Here is a 20,135-nt window from a genome sequence, read left to right on the forward strand (position 1 = left end):
TTAAAGCAGGGTTAGGTTATAAAAAATATCCCAAGCTTTGAACATCTCAAGGAGCCCTGTTCAATCCATCATGCGAAAATGGAAAGAGTATGGTACAACTGCAAACCTACCAAGACATGGCTGTCCACCTAAACTGACAGTTTAGGAGTGGCAAGAAGAAAGCCATTGTTGAAATAAAGCCATAAGAAGTTCTATTTGCAGTTTTTGAGAAGGTGCTCAGGTCAGATGAGATCAAAATTTTACTTTTTGGCCTAAAAGCAAAAAGCTATATGTGGCAGAAAACACTGCACATCACCCTGAACACACCATCCCCAACGTGAAACATGGTGGTGGCAGCATCATGTTGTGGGGATGCTTCTCCAGCAGGGACAGGGAAGCTGGTCAGAGTTGATGGGAAGATGGAGGGAGCCAAATACAGGCAATCTTATGCCACGTACACACGACCGGACTTTCCGGCAGACTAGGTCCGACGGAATCAGTCCGTCAGACAAACCGATCGTGTGGGGGCTAATCCGATCGTTTTTTGTTATAAAAATCAAACGGACCTAGAAATAGTACATGTTTTAAATATGTTCCTATCGGGAGAACCGTTCGTCTGTATGCTGGTCCGACAGACCAAATACGACGCAAGGGAAGCTATTGGCTACTGGCTATTGAACTTCCTTTTTTAGTCCCATCTTACATCATCGCATTCAAAATTAATGGGCTTTCGAACGGACTTAGTCCGTTCGTGTGTGACCAAGTCCGTTCATTCGGAAAGTCCGTCGGAACTCCGCCGAAAGTCCGTTGGATAGACTGTCGGACCTAGTCTGCCGGAAAGTCCGGTCGTGTGTACGCGGCATTAGAAGAAAACCTGTTAGAGTCTGCAAAAGGCTTAAGGGGCATATTCATGTGTTAGAATGGCCCAAAGTCCTGACCTAAATCCAATTGAGAATCTGTGGCAAGAAAATTGCTGTTCACAGACGCTATCCATGCAATCTGACAGAGCTTGAGCTATTTTGCAAAGAAAATTGGGCAAAAATGTCACTTTCTAGATGTGTAAAGCTGTCCCCAAAAAGACTTGCAGCTGTAATTGCAATGAAAAGTAATTCTACAAAGTATTGACTCAGGGGCTGAATACAAATGTGTACGCCACACTTTTCACATATTTGTAAAAAAATGTTGAAAAGCAGTTATAATTTTTCATCTACCTCACATTATGTGCCACTTTGTGTTGGTCTATGACGTAAAATCCCAATAAAATACATTTACGTTTTTGGTTGTAACATGACAAAATGTGGTAAATTTTGAGGGGTATGAATACTTTTTCAAGGCACTGTATCTTAGGCATTACCAGCCTCATTGGCTTCAGTGGTCTTAATGCTACTGTATTACACTTTTGCTTGTTTCAATTGGAACTTCCTGGTTACATTTATTGACACTATCATTGTACTACTGTTTCTTACAAATAAACAATATATATATATATATATATATATATATATATATATATATTGTAGGGGATCAGAGGGGTGAAGAGCTGGCTCAGAGGCAGACCAGTAAAATAAAACTGGCTTTTAATCAGCAAAACAGCAAAAAAAAACATAAGACCAGACAGACTTGTCTTATAACACAGATGTGCACACAGGTACAGCTCACAGTTCATCAGCCCACAGGCTTAGAGGTAACAGTTCATGGCTCCAAACAGAGCTACAGTCTTTTTGTGGTTTAAGCTCACCCAGACATTTCCACACCGCGTGCTGCTGTGTCTCTCTCCTACTCAACAGCTCCCCACTGACACTTTCAGGACACCTGACCATAAGCAGGTCTGAAGGGGAAGTACCTGCCTTCTTCAATTAACCCCCTCTTAACCCTGCGCCAGGCTGGCCCTCTACATATCCCCCCCTCTGTTCCAGGCCAGGGGTCTGGACACCACGAATCCAGTGGCAGTAGACCCGGGAAAGAGCATCCGCATTCTGATGTACCTTTCCCGGTCTATGTACCACTACAAAACTGAAGTCCTGTAAAGCAAGGAACCACCGGGTGATTCTGGAGTTTTTATCTTTATTTTGGGCCATCCACTTAAGGGGCGCATGATCTAAAACTAACTTGAAGGGTTGGCCCAACAAGTAGTAGCGGAGTGTCTCCAAAGCCCATTTTATTGCGAGACACTCCCTTTCCACAATGGAATAATTCCTCTCAGCTGGTGTGAGCTTCCGGCTCAAGTACACAACAGCGTGCTCATCCCCCCCAATCATCTGGGACAGTACTGCACCCAGACCCAATTTTGAGGCATCTGTTTGTACCAGGAACTCTTTTTGGAAGTCGGGAACCACCAACTGGTTCCTGGCACAAAGCTTGCTTCAATCGGCAGAACGCTGCTTCTGCTTCTGCACTCCACTGAACAACAGTTGCGTTCTTTCCCTTGGTGAGATCAGTCAGAGGTGCTGCTAGACTGGCAAAGTTGGGAACAAACCTCCTATAATAGCCCACAATGCCAAGGAAAGAACGCACTTGTTTCTTTGTGAGTGGACAGGGCCATTTCTGAATAGCCTCCACCTTGTTTAGTTGGGGCTTAACCACTTAAGGACCGCCGTATTGCCATTGTACGTCAGCACAATGGCACAGGCAGGCACAATCACGTACATCTACGTGATTGCCTTCCAGCGGGTGGGGGGTCCGATCGGACCCCCTCCCGCTGTTTACGGCGGTCCGATTCGGTCCAGGAGCACTCCGTGATGAGGGGATGGCCGTTGGTTTTCGGCCACCCCCTCTGGATCGCTCCTGGCCAATGAGAAGCTTCCTCCCCTGTGTATTGTTTACACAGGAAGGAGGAAGTGATGTCATTCTCCTCGGGGCGGTCTTTTTGACCGGACTACAAGGAGAAGAGTAAAAGTAAGTGTGCACCAACACTACACTGACATGTAGGTACACACAGGCACACAAACCCCCCCCGATCCCCCCCCCGCCCCCCCTCCCCCCCCAGTCACAGTGTCACTGATTGCATTGATCATTTCTTTACTGATCAATGCATTCAGTGTCAGTTGTGACAGTAAAAACTGTCAGGACAGTTAGTGTTAGGTCCAGGGTAGCCCCCTATCACCCCCCAATAAAGATTTAACCCCCTGATTGCCCCTAGAGTTAACCCTTTCACCCCCTTTTGCCAGTGTCACTAAGCGATCATTTTTCTGATCGCTGCATGTGTCGCTAGGTAGCTAGTTATTTTTTTAGGTTCACCGCCAGGTTTTTATATCGCTAGGTACACCGATATACTACCCAATAATGTTTTTAACCCCCTGATTGCCGCTAGTTAACCCTTTCACCCCCTTTTGCCAGTGTCACTAAGCGATCGTTTTTCTGATCGCTGCATTAGTGTCGCTACAGTCGCTAGGTAGCTAGTTATTTTTTTAGGTTCACCGCCAGGTTTTTATAGCGCTAGGTACCCCGATATACTACCCAATAATGGTTTTAACCCCCTGATTGCCGCTAGTTAACCCTTTCACCCCCTTTTGCCAGTGTCACTAAGCGATCATTTTTCTGATCGCTGCATGTGTCGCTAGGTAGCTAGTTATTTTTTTAGGTTCACCGCCAGGTTTTTATATCGCTAGGTACCCCGATATACTACCCAATAATGGTTTTAACCCCCTGATTGCCGCTAGTTAACCCTTTCACCCCCTTTTGCCAGTGTCACTAAGCGATCGTTTTTCTGATCGCTGCATTAGTGTCGCTACAGTCGCTAGGTAGCTAGTTATTTTTTTAGGTTCACCGCCAGGTTTTTATAGCGCTAGGTACCCCGATATACTACCCAATAATGGTTTTAACCCCCTGATTTCCGCTAGTTAACCCTTTCACCCCCTTTTGCCAGTGTCACTAAGCGATAATTTTTCTGAACGCTGCATCAGTGTCGCTAGTGTCGCTAGGTAGCTAGTTATTTTTTTAGGTTCACCGCCAGGTTTTTATAGCGCTAGGTACCCCGATATACTACCCAATAATGGTTTTAACCCCCTGATTGCTGCTAGTTAACCCTTTCACCCCCTTTCACCAGCGATCACAGTATAAGTGTCACTGGTGACGCTGGTTAGCCAGTTAGTTATTTAGGTTCCCCGTCAGGTTTTTATATAGCGCCAGGGACCCCCATATACTACCTAATAAAAATTTGAACCCCCTGATTGCCCCTAGTTAACCCTTTCACCACTGATCACCGTATAAGTGTTACGGGTGACTCTGGTTAGTTTGTTTTTTATAGCATTTTATATTCAAATCCGGAAGGCAGTGCTTGGTTTTCAGGGTCCCGTACGTGGCTAGGCTCCCAAAAAGTCCCCCACATGTGGTATCCCCGTACTCGGGAGAAGCAGCAGAATTTATTTTGGGGTGTAATTTGACTTCTGCCCATAGCATGTGTGAGCAATATATCATTTAGTGACAACTTTGTGCAAAAAAAAAAAAAGTTTGTAATATTCCCGCAACTTTTGGCAAAATATAAAATATTCCATGGACTCAACATGCCTCTCAGTAAATAGCTTGGGGTGTCTACTTTCCAAAATGGGGTCATTTGGGGGGGTTTTGTGCTATTTTGGCATTTTATGGCCTTCGAAACTGTGATAGGTAGTGAGGAGTTAAATCAAAAATTTGCACCCTTAGAAATCCTGAAGGTGGTGATTGGTTTTCGGGGTGCCGTGCGCGACTAGACTCCCAAAAAGTCCCACACATGTGGTATCCCCGTACTCAGGAGAAGCAGCAGAATGTATTTTGGGGTGTCATTTCACATATGCCCATAGCATGTGTGAGCAATATATCATTTAGTGACAACTTGGTGCAAAAAAAAAAAAGTTTGTAATATTCCCGCAACTTGTGGCAAAATATAAAATATTCCATGGACTCAACATGCCTCTCAGTAAATAGCTTGGCGTGTCTACTTTCCAAAATGGGGTCATTTTGGGGGGTTTTGTGCTATTTTGGCATTTTATGGCCTTCGAAACTGTGATAGGTAGTGAGGAGTTAAATCAAAAATTTGCACCCTTAGAAATCCTGAAGGTGGTGATTGGTTTTCGGGGTGCCGTGCGCGACTAGACTCCCAAAAAGTCCCACACACGTGGTATCCCCATACTCGGGAGAAGTAGCGGAATATATTTTGGGGTGCAATTCCACATATAACCATGGCATGTGTGAGCAATATATCATTTAGTGACAACTTTTTGTAAAAAAAATTTTTTTTTTTTTTTTTTTGTCATTATTCAATCCCTTAGGACAAAAAAAATAAATATTCAATGGGCTCAACATACCCATCAGCAATTTCCTTGGGGTGTCTACTTTCCAAAATGGGGTCATTTGGGGGGGATTTGTACTGCCCTGCCATTTTAGCACCTCAAGAAATGAGATCGGCAGTCATAAATTAAAAGCTGTGTAAATTCCAGAAAATGTACTCTAGTTTGTAGACGCTATAACTTTTGCGCAAACCAAAAAATATACGCTTATTGACATTTTTTTTACTAAAGACATGTGGCTGAATAAATGTTGCCCTCAATGTATGACTAAAATTTAGTTTATTCCATTTTTCTTATAACAAAAAGAAGAAAATATCTTTTTTTTTCAAAATTTTCGCTCTTTTTCCATTTATATCGCAAAAAAAAAAATCGCAGAGGCAATAAAATACCATCAAAAGAATGCTCTATTTGTGGGAAGAAAAGGACGCAAATTTCGTTTGGGTGCAATATTGCATGACCGCGCAATTACCAGTTAAAGCAGCGCAGTGCGAAATTGCAAAAAGACCTCTGGTCCTTAAGGTGTTTATTGGTCCGGAGCTGAAGTGGTTAATCACACCCCTGCCTACAACATACCCCAGGTAGCGGGCCTCCTCCAACCCAACCTTGCTCTTTTCTGGGTTCACTGTGAACCCCACCCTTCGGAGGGCATCCAAGACCAACTAGACCTTCGGTAAGTGACTCTCCCAGTACTTACTAAAGATGACAATGTCATCAAGATAGGCTCCTGAGAATTCCTTATGAGGTCTCAGGACGAAGTCCATGGCCCTCTGGAAAGTGGCTGGGGCCCCATGTAACCCGAATGGCAATCAGGCATACTACCATAAGCCCTCGGGTGTGGCAAATGCAGTTTTTTCTTTAGCCTCTGGGAAAAGCGGGATCTGCCAGTATCCCTTGGTCAAGTCAAGAGTGGTGATGTACCGGGCCGGTCCTAATCTCTTAATTAATTCATCGACCCGGGCATGGTATACGCGTCTGGCTTGGAGACTTCATTTAACTTGCGAAAGTCATTGCAGAACCGCCAAGTTCCATTCGGCTTGGGACCAAGGACTATAGGGCTAGACCAGCTACTTGAAGATTCCTCAATGACCCCAAGGTCCAACATGCTCTTAAGCTCGGCGGTAGGGTTTGAGGTTTACTCGAACGCCAGGGTCTGTAATGACATTATGTTCAATTACTGAGGTTAGGCCGGGTAGGTTTGAAAAAATGTCTCAATTCCTCTGCAAAAACTCCCAGGACTCTTGTTTTTGAGAAAGGGAGAGAGCCTCTGCAATCCCTACCTTCTTAATCTGAGCATCAGGGTCTTCTGGGACTTTCAGACTGACTGCCAAACCTGTCTATCTTTCCATGGTTTGATCCAGTTAACGTGGTAAATCTGGTAGGGTTTACGTTTGGTGGGCTGATGGACTTTATAGTTGACCTTGCCCACCCTCTCAACTATCTCAAAGGGTCCTTGCCACTTGGCGAGAAACTTACTCTCGACAGTAGGCACTAAGACCAGCACCTGATCCCCAGGTTTAAACTCTAATCTTGGCAGATTGGTTGTATACACGACTCTGAGCATTTTGCGCAGCCTGCAAATGTTCCCGTACTATGGGCATAACTTTTGTTATTCGGTCCTGCATTTGAGTTCTATCACACTCCGATACGGGGAAGCTTCTTGTTCCCACGTCTCTTTCATTATATCCAGTAGTCCACGGGGGTGTCTCCCATAAACCAGTTCAAAGGGGGAGAACCCCGTGGAGGCCTGGGGTACCTCTCTTATGGCAAACAACAAGGGAGGCAACAAGCAATCCCAATCCCGACCATCCTCCTCAACTGCTTTCTTTAGCATTCCCTTTAAGGTTTTGTTGAACCGCTCCACTAACCCATCAGTTTGTGGGTGATACACTGAAGTCCGCAAGTGTTTAATCTTAAACAGGTTACCGAGTTCCTTCATCACTTTTGACAAGAACGGGGTACCTTGGTCTGTCAAGATCTCGGATGGGAGCCCTGTTCTCATGAACATCTGAAACAACTCCCGTGCGATGACCTTGGATGAGCAGTTTCTTAAAGGGACCGCTTCCGGATACCTGGTGGCATAGTCAAGGACAACTAAAATATATTGGTGTCCCCTAGCTGACTTAGGTAAGGGGCCCACCAAGTCCATGGCTATGCGATCAAAGGGAACCTCGATAATTGGAAGCGTTACCAGCGGACTGCGAAAATTGGGTATTGGAGCGGTTCTTTGACAGGTAGGGCAGGACTTACAGTATTCCTTAATTTCTCGATATACACAAAAAAATGCTGTAAAACCCATTCCTGAGTTTTAGCCGCTCCAAGGTGACCCCCAAGTACATGACTATGAGACAAATGCAACACTTTAGACCTAAAAGGTTTGGGTACCACCATTTTTTCCAACACTTCTTGATTGACCTTAGTTACTCGGTATAACAAGTCATGATTCACAGCAAAATGGGGGAACTTCACGTCCGCCCCTGGGTACTGTGGTTCACCGTTTAAGACCGTGGCCTGTTCCCTGGCGGGGATCAAAGTGGGGTCCCTCATCTGAGCACTAAGGAAATCTTCCCGGGAGCCCCCGAGATCTGACATGTCTGGCTCAGAGGAGGTACTTTCCACTTCCAATCCCGCAAACACCTCCAGGGGACCGGGCTCACTTTCTGCAGGTTCAGCAACCTGGTACTGATCCTTAGTAACAACCTCCTGCAACACAGTATTATTCACCACCTCTGTGGGTTCTTGCTTTTTGGGGGAAACCCCCGAACCTTTGAGCTTTTGCTCATACAAGTCCCAAAACATGGGGCAGTCTCGCCCGATTAGTAAATCATGAGGTAGTCCCGGGACCACCCCTACTTTTAGTTCAGCCGTTCCTGCTGGTGTACACAGGGTCACACAGGCCACCGGATAGTTTTTAACATCACCATGCACACAGATGAACCCAACCTGTTCCCTTGGTACCAGCTTTCTTGGCAACCCATCCGATCGGAGCAGGGTAACGACACTCCCAGAGTCAAGGAGTGCTTTCACCTCCTGTCCATTGACAGGACACAATGCACATAATGCATTATACATGGAGCGATGGCGACCCATGTCGCCCTCCATTGGTTCTTCCCGATTTGGGCACTGGACCGCCAGATGACCCAGTTGATGGCAGGACCAACAGCGAACCTCACGGGGTTCCCCCTGTCGGTTCCCTGGAAGCTTAGGTTCTGAGGTGCTCTTGGTAGTTGTATTATCCCTCCGAGCAGCCACTATGCGATCACCGGGAGGGACACTGGTGCTGGAACGCACTTCTTTGAAACGGGCCAGCTCTCTTGTGACAGAGGGACTCTCCCGGAACTTTTCGGCACAACTGTAGCGCTCAACAGCTGTAGCAATCTCATCCAGTGACTGAGGCTCGGACTGAGCCACCCATCGGTGGAGCTCCCTGGGTAGTCCATGCAGGAAACGATCGAGTGCGACTCTTTCCACAATCTGAGTGGGTGTCTTTTCCTTAGGTTTCAGCCAATCTTGGAACAAGTGCATCAGGTAGTAGAGCTGCGCACGGGCAGGCTTAGCCTTGTCAAAGCGCCAGCCATGGACTCGGTTCGCCCTTAAAGTGACAGTCACTCCCAGCCTTGCTAGGATTTCTGCTTTCAGGAGCTTATAATCGCGTGCTGATTCAGGGGCCAAGTCACAGTATGCTTGTTGGGGGTCTGCGGTCAAAAAAGGAGCCAGTACATCGGCCCAGTCTTTATCAGGCAAACCCTCCCTTGCTGCAACCCGCTCAAACATAGCTAGGTATGCTTCCACATTGTCTAAGGCCGTCATCTTTTGCAGGGTCCGCTGCACTGCCTTCCGGGGGGTCACTCTTTACAGCGGGTCACTTTTCGTCATTTCAACTTGCTGGGTCACCATCTTTTGTAATCCCGCTATCTGTTCACTCAGTAAGAAAATTGTTTCCTGTTGTACAGCGACTGTCTGCACCAGGATCTGCTCCTGCCAAGCCTGTGCTTGTACCAGGGCCTACTGGGCCTCCTGATGGCAGGCCTGCGCTTGTGTATTAGCCAGTACCAGCTGCTTAACCACATCCTCCATGGCTTGTTCAGAAGATTTCACTGTCTGTGCAGCTTTAACCCAGAACATGGGATTAGAGACTGGACCCCTCAAACTGCCCGATGCACGCTCCACCAATTGTAGGGAATCAGAGGGTTGAAGATCTGGCTCAGAGGCAGTCCAGTAAAACAAAAGTGGCGTGCTGCTGTGTCTCTCTCTCCTACTCATACAGCTCCCCACTGACACTTTCAGCACACCTGACCAATATATCAATATATATATTTTATATATATGTATATATATATATAAAAGATGAGCCAACCCCATTTACTCACTTTGTGAAGTTAAACATCTGATTTGTGTCATTACATTCCTTTAAAACAACAATCAGTTGCATCAGACACACAAATTTAGCTAGCTTTAGGTTGATCTCCAGGAGCTCTTCCGGCCCTGAGTTTCCGTAGTTAAAGTGGAAGTAAGTTCTCTCCCGTCGGCTACTGCGACGACCCTGCGGGCCTGGGCGGTGGCTAGAAGGCGTTTTCTTCGGGAAGATCGATACTCGCCCTTTATTCCGTTGTGGGGTAATCCAAGTCTCCCCCATTTCCAGTCGATTCCGGACCCGCAGCTGTGGGCCCGATACAATATTCGGACCCTCAGGGATATTTATGCCGAGGGGTCCTTACTGCCCTTTAGGAGTTTAGTGGAAAGATCGGGGCTTCCCGGGTTCATGTTGTTTCGTTACTACCAATTGCGACATGCGGCCAGGGCACAGTTTCCCGGGCCTATTGTGCTGTGTGCGGACCCCGTAGAAGATGCCCTGGCGCAGGAATCTCTCACAAAGACCCTTACCACGTTGTATCAGGTTCTGTTGCGCTCCGATTCTCCTAGGATGAATACCCTCTGGGACAAGTGGCGGGCAGACATCCCTGGTTTGGATAGGCAGGATTGGGAGGAGTGTTTCGAGGATGGGTCCCGGCTGCTGGTCTCCTCTAGGAACCGGTTGATACACACAAAATTTTTACACCGCGTATACTTTACGCCGCAGAGGCTGCACAGAATTTATCCTCATCGGTCCCCGGAATGCCCCAGGTGTCATTACCCTGAAGGCACTTTTCTGCACATGTTTTGGGACTGCCCCCGAATTGCTCGGTTTTGGAGGGATGTTTTTGACTGTATAAACATTCGCCTGCAACTGACGATTCCTATGGCGCCTGAGTTCGCCCTCCTGGGGATTCAGGATGATGAACAGCGTCCTCGGTACAGTAAGCTGTTGCTCTCCCTCCTGGTGTTTTACGCCCGGAGGGAGATCCTTCGGCATTGGATATCGTCCTCTCCCCCTACGGTGGAACTGTGGGATGCTGCGGTTAATGCTGTCCTCCCCCTATACAAATTGACTTATCTGGTAAGAGGGTGCCCGCAGAAGTTTGACCGGGTATGGTTACCTTGGGTGGAACAGTTTTGATTTCTTGAAATGTTAAAGTTGAGCCTCCCCTTCTGCTGAAATTCTATGTTAGGACACTCATAAATGTTGTCAGGGGCTTATTAAATCTAATTAGGCATTTTTATATAATATTAAAGCAGAACTAGAGGGAGAGGGGAGAGAAGTGCCAAGCAGACTCTTGGTGTAGTACAGTTTTAATATGGATACATGAATTGTATAAAAAAAAAGTGCCACTCACAAAGGTGTAAACAGAGCAAGTGTAGAACTGGAGGAGGTACGGTGCATCTATTGGCTGTGGAAGGAGGCGTGGCTTGCCTCCGAAACGCGTCCCAATAAGCTATTCCCCTTCAGGTTGACAGACCGTGTTCCCGGCTTTGACAGCTCGCTCTCCAGCGTCCTCCGATATTCTTTTACACTGGAGCCACCGCAGCAGCATGGACTGACAGCCTCTCCTCGGACAGGACACTCCTGCACTGAGCATTCTCCAGTTCTACACTTGCTCTTTTTACATCTTTTTGTGAGTGGCACTTTTTTATACAATTCATTTATTCATATTAAAACTGTACTACACCAAGAGTTTGGCGATTCTCCCCCCTCTCCTTCTTTTGCAACGTGGATTCCCCAGCCCTTTTGCACACAAGCAGCCTTGCATCCCTCTTGGAGTTAGTCACCTGTTTTTAACCTTTGCAGGATATTTTTTGCCATCCAATTTTATGGAAAGTACACCATAATAGCTTATGGTCAATACCTTTGGACTATTTATGTAAAAAAGGCTCCTGCGCTCTATGGCAAAAAAAGAACAATTTTGGAAGTGGAGTGAAAAAAAGGTTCTAATCGGAGCAGCAGACACTGTTATGAGTGAACTCTCAATAGAAATAGAAATGATAGAGGGAGGGTGTGTTGCGCTTCCTTAAATACCAAGAGAAAAATAAATAAACAATAAATAAATAAACATAAACAATAAGCTTATGTGATAAAAAGTGACTGTCAATCGTTCACAAAGTATCAAAAAAACTGTGCAAAAAAGTGCATAGAAATGAACATCTGAAAAAATATATATATATATATAAGTATATTAATAGTGCATCATACCAGTGCCTATATAATAAAGGACAATAAAAAACGGGGGGGACTCCAGCTATACAGTGTAAAAAGTGGATTGCAATAGCTATATAAAATAGAGTGAATCGTTCAAGATAAAACAAAAAAAGGGGAGGAAAAAATCTAACATCTAAAATAAAACTACAAACATTGTATATCAATAACTTAGTGTAGTAAATAGTCCAAAAAAATCTATGAATGGTTTAAAAGTGCAGAGACCATAAAAACCAACAGTATGATCCTTAGTGAAAAAAATAAAAATAGCAAAAAAAATTGTAACGACAAATGGTGAATCTCGATAGTGTCCCATACACAGTCCAATCGTGCAGATCTAAAATGTGATTTCACAACCAAACATAAAGTGCAAATGTGCCAAGGTAGCTCTCCTCCAAACGGTATCCCGTGTTAATGTGGATAATCAAAAATAATTACCTCACAGCTGTAAGGTTACAGCGAGAAAGTAAATTTGCAGGGGAAATTCCAGGGGATCAGATGAGCTGTGACTGGGACTTCTGACAGTGCCACTCTTCCTTGTAGTTTTAGCCGACCAACAATGCTCAAAATAACAAGTAAAAGATATCCTCCATTGTGTAGTAGTTTTAAAAGGAACAATTTATTTGTAAAACAAACTATATCTACTCACAAACAGGAGCGAATAAACAGGCACACACAACTAGACGGATCGATAAAAGATACGAACGTCACTTCCGATTTCCTACGCGTTACGTCTCGAATGGACTTCAACTGGGATAATTCTAAACGGATCGGAAGAGCTTATATGGGAGTACTGGCCGGATCACGTCCGCCCATTATTTACGTAGTTAGAGTGTGTAAATCATACAAACGGGAAATTAAATCAACCTGCATTAGCATAACTCAGGCATGCATTCGTAGGACAGGTAATTCGAATGCCGGAGATATGTACCGTTCTTTATCTCAACTCCCTCCGTACTTAACAATAAATTCGTTAAAAATTAAAAATTAAAAAATAGTAGCGAGTGGGTACGGACAATCTAGGAAAAAAACAGCACAACGACCGAATAAAAATTTAAGAGAAATATTATTTTATAATACGAATCCACCGTAAGACTATATGTCTAGGGTAACGATTCGCATCGTATAACGTATTTATGTCACTCTGTCGGACATAGCCGCGGGAACTCCATATTCCATATGATCACATCGTCGGCCATTTTATCGAAGTCCTAAATTGCCATCAAGTATAATGGTTTTTATTCTAGTGACAGTGGCTGAATTAGGATCATCGCAAATACAGCTATTAAAAAATTTTACTAATTAAAAACACAATCAAACATCCCGGAATATAAAACCTATTACCTTTAATTATTACTTTTAAAATTAGGGAATGGTTCAAAACGTTCGTATATATAACTAAATATTAATACGAGTAAAATGTCTTATACTAGTGTCTGTGTAAACAAAGTATTAGATAAAAAGTAGCAATTTAATTAAAAATTATTAAATTAAAAAATTTTCAATAAAGAGAGAGGCGAGACCAATCACATAGAAAAAAAGGGGGGGGTTTACAAGTTCAATTCAGAGACCTAAAATTAAACGTATAAGGGAATTTCGGAAATGACGTATGTATTTACAGTGCAATTAGCGTATAAAAATTCAATCATTTTCCATAAATTAATCCTCTAAAATACAGTTCCAAATTTTAAGACCAAGAATTAAAAAATTATTAAATTATTAAGTTATTAAAATATATATCATAGTGTGTAATTGAGGCAATAGATATGTAAAAGAGAAGATAAAAAACGTTAAAAATTACTGATAAAACAGTTTAAGTCGAACTCAATATTTAATCCTCTGGGGCTGAAAGTGTCAAGCGTGAATATCCACTTCGATTCTATTTGGCTTAGGGTCCTCACTTTATGTCCACCCCTCCAATGTTTAGCATACGGGACAATGCCCCAAAATTTCAAATCCCTGGGGTCTTTTTTGTGATGAGTGGCAAAGTGCTTAGAAACACTATGTTTATCATACCCCTTTAGAATATTCTGTATGTGCTCCTTAAGTCTAATCCTTAAAAGTCTCTTTGTGCGGCCAACATATTGTAGGCCGCAACTACATTCTAAAACGTAAACCGCACCTTCTGTGTTACAGCATATGAAGTCTTTGACTTTATATGAATTACCAGTACTTGTGGACGAAAATTCAAAAACTTTGGACTATTGGCATTTCCCACAAAGAAGGGACATTTTTAGAATTTTGTTTGTTCTTTAAAGCAGCACTATACTTCCCTCCACTCCAATTACATAACGCCATTGAGCGTCCTCACAGCGCTGTAATCGCTGGTTATAACATTTTGCAAACAGGTCATTCCTTCATTGATGTGCGCTGATGAGGCTGCATTAACCACTTTCAGACCGGACCATTTTGCTGGTAAATGACCAGAGGTCTTTTTACACTTTGGCACTGCGCTGCTTTAACTGGTAATTGCGCGGTCATGCAATGTTGTACCCAAACAAAATTTGCGTCCTTTTCTTCCCACAAATAGAGCTTTCTTTTGATGGTATTTGATTGCCTCTGCGATTTTTATTTTTTGCGATATAAACGTAAAAAGACCGCAAATTTTGAAAAAAAATGATATTTTCTACTTTTTGTTATTAGAAAAATCCAATAAACTCAATTTTAGTCATACATTTAGGCCAAAATGTATTCAGCCACATGTCTTTGGTAAAAAAAAAGTCAATAATTGTATATTTATTGGTTTGCGCAAAAGTTGTCACATCTACAAACTAAGGTACGTTTTCTGGAATTTACGCAGCTTTTAGTTTACGACTGCCTATCTCATTTCTTGAGGTGCTAAAATGGCAGGACAGTACAAAACCCCCCCAAATGACCCCATTTTGGAAAGTAGACCCCCTAAGGAAATTGATAAGAGGCATGTTGAGCCCATTGAATATTTTATTTTTTTGCCTCAAGCGATTGAATAATGACAAAAAAAAAATTTTTTTTTTTTTTTTACACAAAGTTGTCACTAAATGATATATTGCTCACACATGCTATGGGCGTATGTGAAATGACACCCCAAAATAAATTCTGCTGCTTCTCCTGAGTACGGGGATACCACATATGTGGGACTTTTTGGGAGCCTAGCCGCGTACGGGGCCCCGAAAACCAAGCACCGCCTTCAGGCTTTCTAAGGGCGTAAATTTTTGAGTTCACTTCTCACTACCTATTACAGTTTTGAAGGCCATAAAATGCCAAGATGGCACAAAACCCCCACAAATGACCCCATTTTAGAAAGTAGACACCCCAAGCTATTTGCTGAGAGGCATGTTGAGTTCATGGAATATTTTATATTTTGCCACAAGTTGCGAGAAAATTACAAACTTTTTTTTTTTTTTTTTTTTTTTCACAAAGTTGTCACTAAATGATATATTGCTCACACATGCCATGGGCATATGTGAAATGACACCCCAAAATAAATTCTGCTGCTTCTCCTGAGTACGGGGATACCACATATGTGGGACTTTTTGGGAGCCTAGCCGCGTACGGGGCCCCGAAAACCAAGCACCGCCTTCAGGCTTTCTAAGGGCGTAAATATTTGACTTCACTCCTCACTACCTATTACAATTTTGAAGGCCATAAAATGCCAAGATGGCACAAAACCCCCACAAATGACCCCATTTTAGAAAGTAGACACCCCAAGCTATTTGCTGAGAGGCATGTTGAGTCCATGGAATATTTTATATTTTGCCACAAGTTGCGGGAAAATTACAAACTTTTTTTTTTTTTTTTTTTTTTTCACAAAGTTGTCACTAAATGATATATTGCTCACGCATGCCATGGGCATATGTGAAATGACACCCCAAAATAAATTCTGCTGCTTCTCCTGAGTACGGGGATACCACATATGTGGGACTTTTTGGGAGCCTAGCCGCGTACGGGGCCCCGAAAACCAAGCACCGCCTTCAGGCTTTCTAAGGGCGTTACAGTTTTGAAGGCCATAAAATGCCAAGATGGCACAAACCCCCCCCAAATGACCCCATTTTGGAAAGTAGACACCCCTAAATTTAGGGGTACACTAGTGAGACTAGGTAATAAATGGCAGGTGCCCTGAAACTATAAAAAAATAACTAACCAACCAGCGTCACCTGTAACAGTTATATGGTGATCACTGGTGAAAGGGTTAACTAGGGGGCAATCAGGGGGCTTTATGCGGTAGTATATGGGGGTCCCTGGCGCTATAAAAAGCTGCGGCGAACCTAAATACCTACCTGCCTAACTAGCGTCACCTGTGACACTAATACAGCGATCAGAAAAACGATCGCTTATTAGGCTGGGTTCACACTGGAGCGATGCGGGAACGCCACGAATGCGCGGCGGGTTCCCGCATCGCATGCCTCCCGGCGGCAGTTCACACTGCCCTATGCGAACTGCTGGGAGTGTCAGTGAAATGTTACTGACACCCCCAGATCAGTTCGCATATCGCAGTGCGATCTGCAAACTCGGATCGCATGGTGTGAACACCCATGCGATCCGATTCTGCTGCGGGCCAAAAAAAGGGTCCCGTGCGAATTTGCGGCGGGTGCGGCGGGTGCGGCGGGTGCGGCGAATGGCTGAACTCGAATCGCACAGAGATCGGATGTGATTTGCACTGCAGTGCGGTGCGAATCACATCCGTTCTCAAACCGCTGCAATCTGAACCCAGCCTTAGTGACACTGGCGACGGGGGGTGATCACGGGGTTAAACCTTTATTGGGGGGGTTAGGGGGGTACCTTAGAACTAAAGGGGGCTAACCCTAACTGCCCTAACAGTTATTAGTCACAAATGACACCCGCCGGGTGATCAGGGGGTTAAACCTTTATTAGGTAATAAATGGCGGGTGCCCTGAAACTATAAAAAAATAACTAACCAACCAGCGTCACCTGTAACAGTTATATGGTGATCACTGGTGAAAGGGTTAACTAGGGGGCAATCAGGGGGCTTTATGCGGTAGTATATGGGAGTCCCTGGCGCTATAAAAAGCTGCGGCGAACCTAAATACCTACCTGCCTAACTAGCGTCACCTGTGACACTAATACGGCGATCAGAAAAATGATCGCTTATTAGGCTGGGTTCACACTGGAGCGATGCGGAAACGCCGCGAATCCGCGGCGGGTTCCCGCATCGCATGCCTCCCGGCGGCAGTTCACACTGCCCTATGCGAACTGCTGGGAGTGTCAGTGAAATGTTACTGACACCCCCAGATCAGTTCGCATATCGCAGTGCGATCTGCAAACTCGGATCGCATGGTGTGAACACCCATGCGATCCGATTCTGCTGCGGGCCAAAAAAAGGGTCCCGTGCGAATTTGCGGCGGGTGCGGCGGGTGTGGCGGGTGCGGCGGGTGCGGCGAATGGCTGAACTCGAATCGCACAGAGATCGGATGTGATTTGCACTGCAGTGCGGTGCGAATCACATTCGTTCTCATAAACCGCTGCAATGTGAACCCAGCCTTAGTGACACTGGCGACGGGGGGTGATCACGGGGTTAAACCTTTATTGGGGGGGTTAGGGGGGTACATTAGAACTAAAGGGGGCTAACTCTAACTGCCCTAACAGTTATTACAGTCACAAATGACACCAATGCAAAAAAAAAAAAAAAAAAAAAAAAAAAATGACATTGGTGTCACTGTGACTGGGGGGCAGGGGTAATTGGGGGGGTGATCGGGGGGTAAAGGGGGGGTGTGAGTGTGCCTGGCATGTTCTACTGTGTGTGTAGAGTGTTGGTGCAACTCACCGATCCGCTCTCCTCCGTGTCGGAACGGAAAATACCGACACGGAGGAGAGAATACATCACTTCCTCTCCTGTGTTTACATTACAGGAGAGGAAGTGATGTCACGGGGGATTTCCATTCGTCGAGAGCGATCGCGAGGGGGTGGCCATGAATGAATGGCCGCCCCCTCATCCCGGATCGCTCTCGAAGAAATGCCGACCGCCGCAGGCACCGGGGGGGGGCCCGATTGGGCCCCCCACCCGCGGGCAGGCAGGGACTTATATATACGCCCATATGCCTGCCCGTGCCATTCTGCCGACGTATATCGTCGTGCGGCGGTCGGCAAGTGGTTAATAGGCACTAATAAGGCAACACTAATGAGCAATGATGAGGCGGCACTGGTGGGCTAGGTGGCAATTACGGGTAGCACTGATGGGTGACACTGAAGGGCACTGATAGGCAGCATTGATGGGTAGCACAGATGGGCACTGATAGGCACTGGTAGGAGACACTGATAGGCAGCACTGATAGGTGACACTGATTGGCAGCACTGATAGGTGGCACTGGTGGAAACTGATAGGCAGCACTGGTGGGCACTGCTTAGCAGCAGTGGGTGTATGTGTCCGGGACCAATGTCCCTCTGACAGAAGCCAGTAATTGTCTTTTTTTCTCCTCACGCTATCAGTGGTGAGGGGAAAAAAGCAGATTACGATCTTCTGTTTACATCATGTGATCTGCTATCATTGGCTGGCAGCTGATCACATGGTAAGGGGCCAGGAATGGCCCCCTACTCTGATCTGTCATCATCCAAGTCTCGTGGGCTCGCTGATTACAGAGCGCACCACACAGTCCCTGCGCCTGCAGCCATTACCCCGGTACAGTTTTTTAGAGTGGGTGGTTTGCTCTTTAGTTATAACAATTGATGCAGCTAAAAGCCTCTCGCCTGTTATCCTAAAGGAGCGGGAGGGGACATCCCCCCTCCCGCCACCTTTTGTCACTTTTCCCAGGCCTCCCATCCCACCCGGAAACCCGAACCACCAGCCAGTACGTTCGCCGGCTAGGCTGAGACTCAAACAAAGCCGGACTCTGATCATGTCTCCAATGTAAAATCCCGGAAGCAACATCACAACGTCACTCCTGGTTTACGGCTGCCAATGGTGCAGAATAAAAAAAAAAAAAAAAGAACAGTATTCAGAATCGCCAATTTTGCTTCAAGCTACAAATCCCAGCCATCCTTATAGCACATGCCTATAGTGGAAAGCTACACTTGTGTCTCAGTGGCAGCATCACTAGTAAGAACTAGATCTACTTGGACCCAGTATTTGCTACACAGTTCAGTAACAGAAGACAAGTTTGGTATATTTAATCTATTCTTACTGTATGCTTTTTTTCTATTTTGTTCGCAGTTTCACCTCAGAAATTTCAATAAAGCCTCAGAGATTGTTTACAAAGTCTGTTTTATTGGAGAACAGGAAGGTTGGAAGGTGGATATAATGTTTATTATTTTAACAAAAAAAACTTTAGTAACACTTAAAGTGGAAGTAAACCCTCCTATTGTTTTCAGTCAAGGAATCTGCCATGATGCTACACATGTGATCAGTTATGACACCAGCCATTGGATGGTTTGACAGTTTGATTGAAAGCACAACCAATGTGACAATTCTATTCCTGGCACATTTCAGAAATGTAACTGTTAAATTGATGGGTTTACTTCCGCTTTAAAGGCAAATAGACTGTTTACTCTGTAGAGCTTCACCTCATTTACTAAGCTCTAAGGAAAATTCACTTGCACTGTCCATTTTCTATTGTAAAATGGTCTACAGCAGGGGTCTCAAACTGGCTGCCCTCCAACTGTTGAGGAACTACAAGTTCCATCATGCCTCTGACTTTGGGAGTCATGTTTGTAACTGTCAGCTTTGCATGCCTAATGTGGGACTTTCAGTTTTGCAACTGCCGGAGGGCGGCCAGTTTGAGACCCTTGGTCTACAGTATTTGCTTTTAGTAAATTAACCCTAGTATGTTTCTCTTACAACAAATGTTATTCTTCATCTTCATCTAAGAACAGCTGTAATATAATTGACTTATTCTACTGCGTTTCATAGGTTAATAAGATGCAGAAATTAATGGTGAAATAAGTAGCTAGATGATTTCCAGGTGAGTGACCCATGTTGGGAAATTAAGCTTTAGAAACTAATGCTAAGCTTACTGTAAGGCCCCTTTCACACTGAGGCGGTGCGGGCATCGGCGGTATAGCCACGCTGCCCCATTGATGGGTAGGAGCGGTTTAGGAGCAGTGAATACACCGCCCCTTTACTGCTCCAAAGATGCTGCTAGCAGGACTTTTTTCACCGTCCTTCTAGCGCACCGATCCAGTGTGAAAGCCCTCCAGCTTTCACACTGGAGTGAAAGGGGCTGTTTTTTTCAGGCGCTATACAGGCGCTATTTTTAGCACTGTAGCGCCTGAAAAACACCTCAGTGTGAAAGGGGCCTAAGAGTGTCTGTTACAAAAAGAGAGTGTGCCTGAAAATATTTAAAGAGACAGTATGGTTTCACTCCATCATGATGTTTTGTGCCCTGCTGTCTTAT

The sequence above is a fragment of the Lithobates pipiens genome, unplaced genomic scaffold (genome assembly GCF_037356315.1).
Source record: "Lithobates pipiens isolate NorthernLeopardFrog02 unplaced genomic scaffold, aLitPip1_a1.2 Scaffold_18, whole genome shotgun sequence".
Lineage (NCBI taxonomy): Eukaryota > Metazoa > Chordata > Amphibia > Anura > Ranidae > Lithobates > Lithobates pipiens.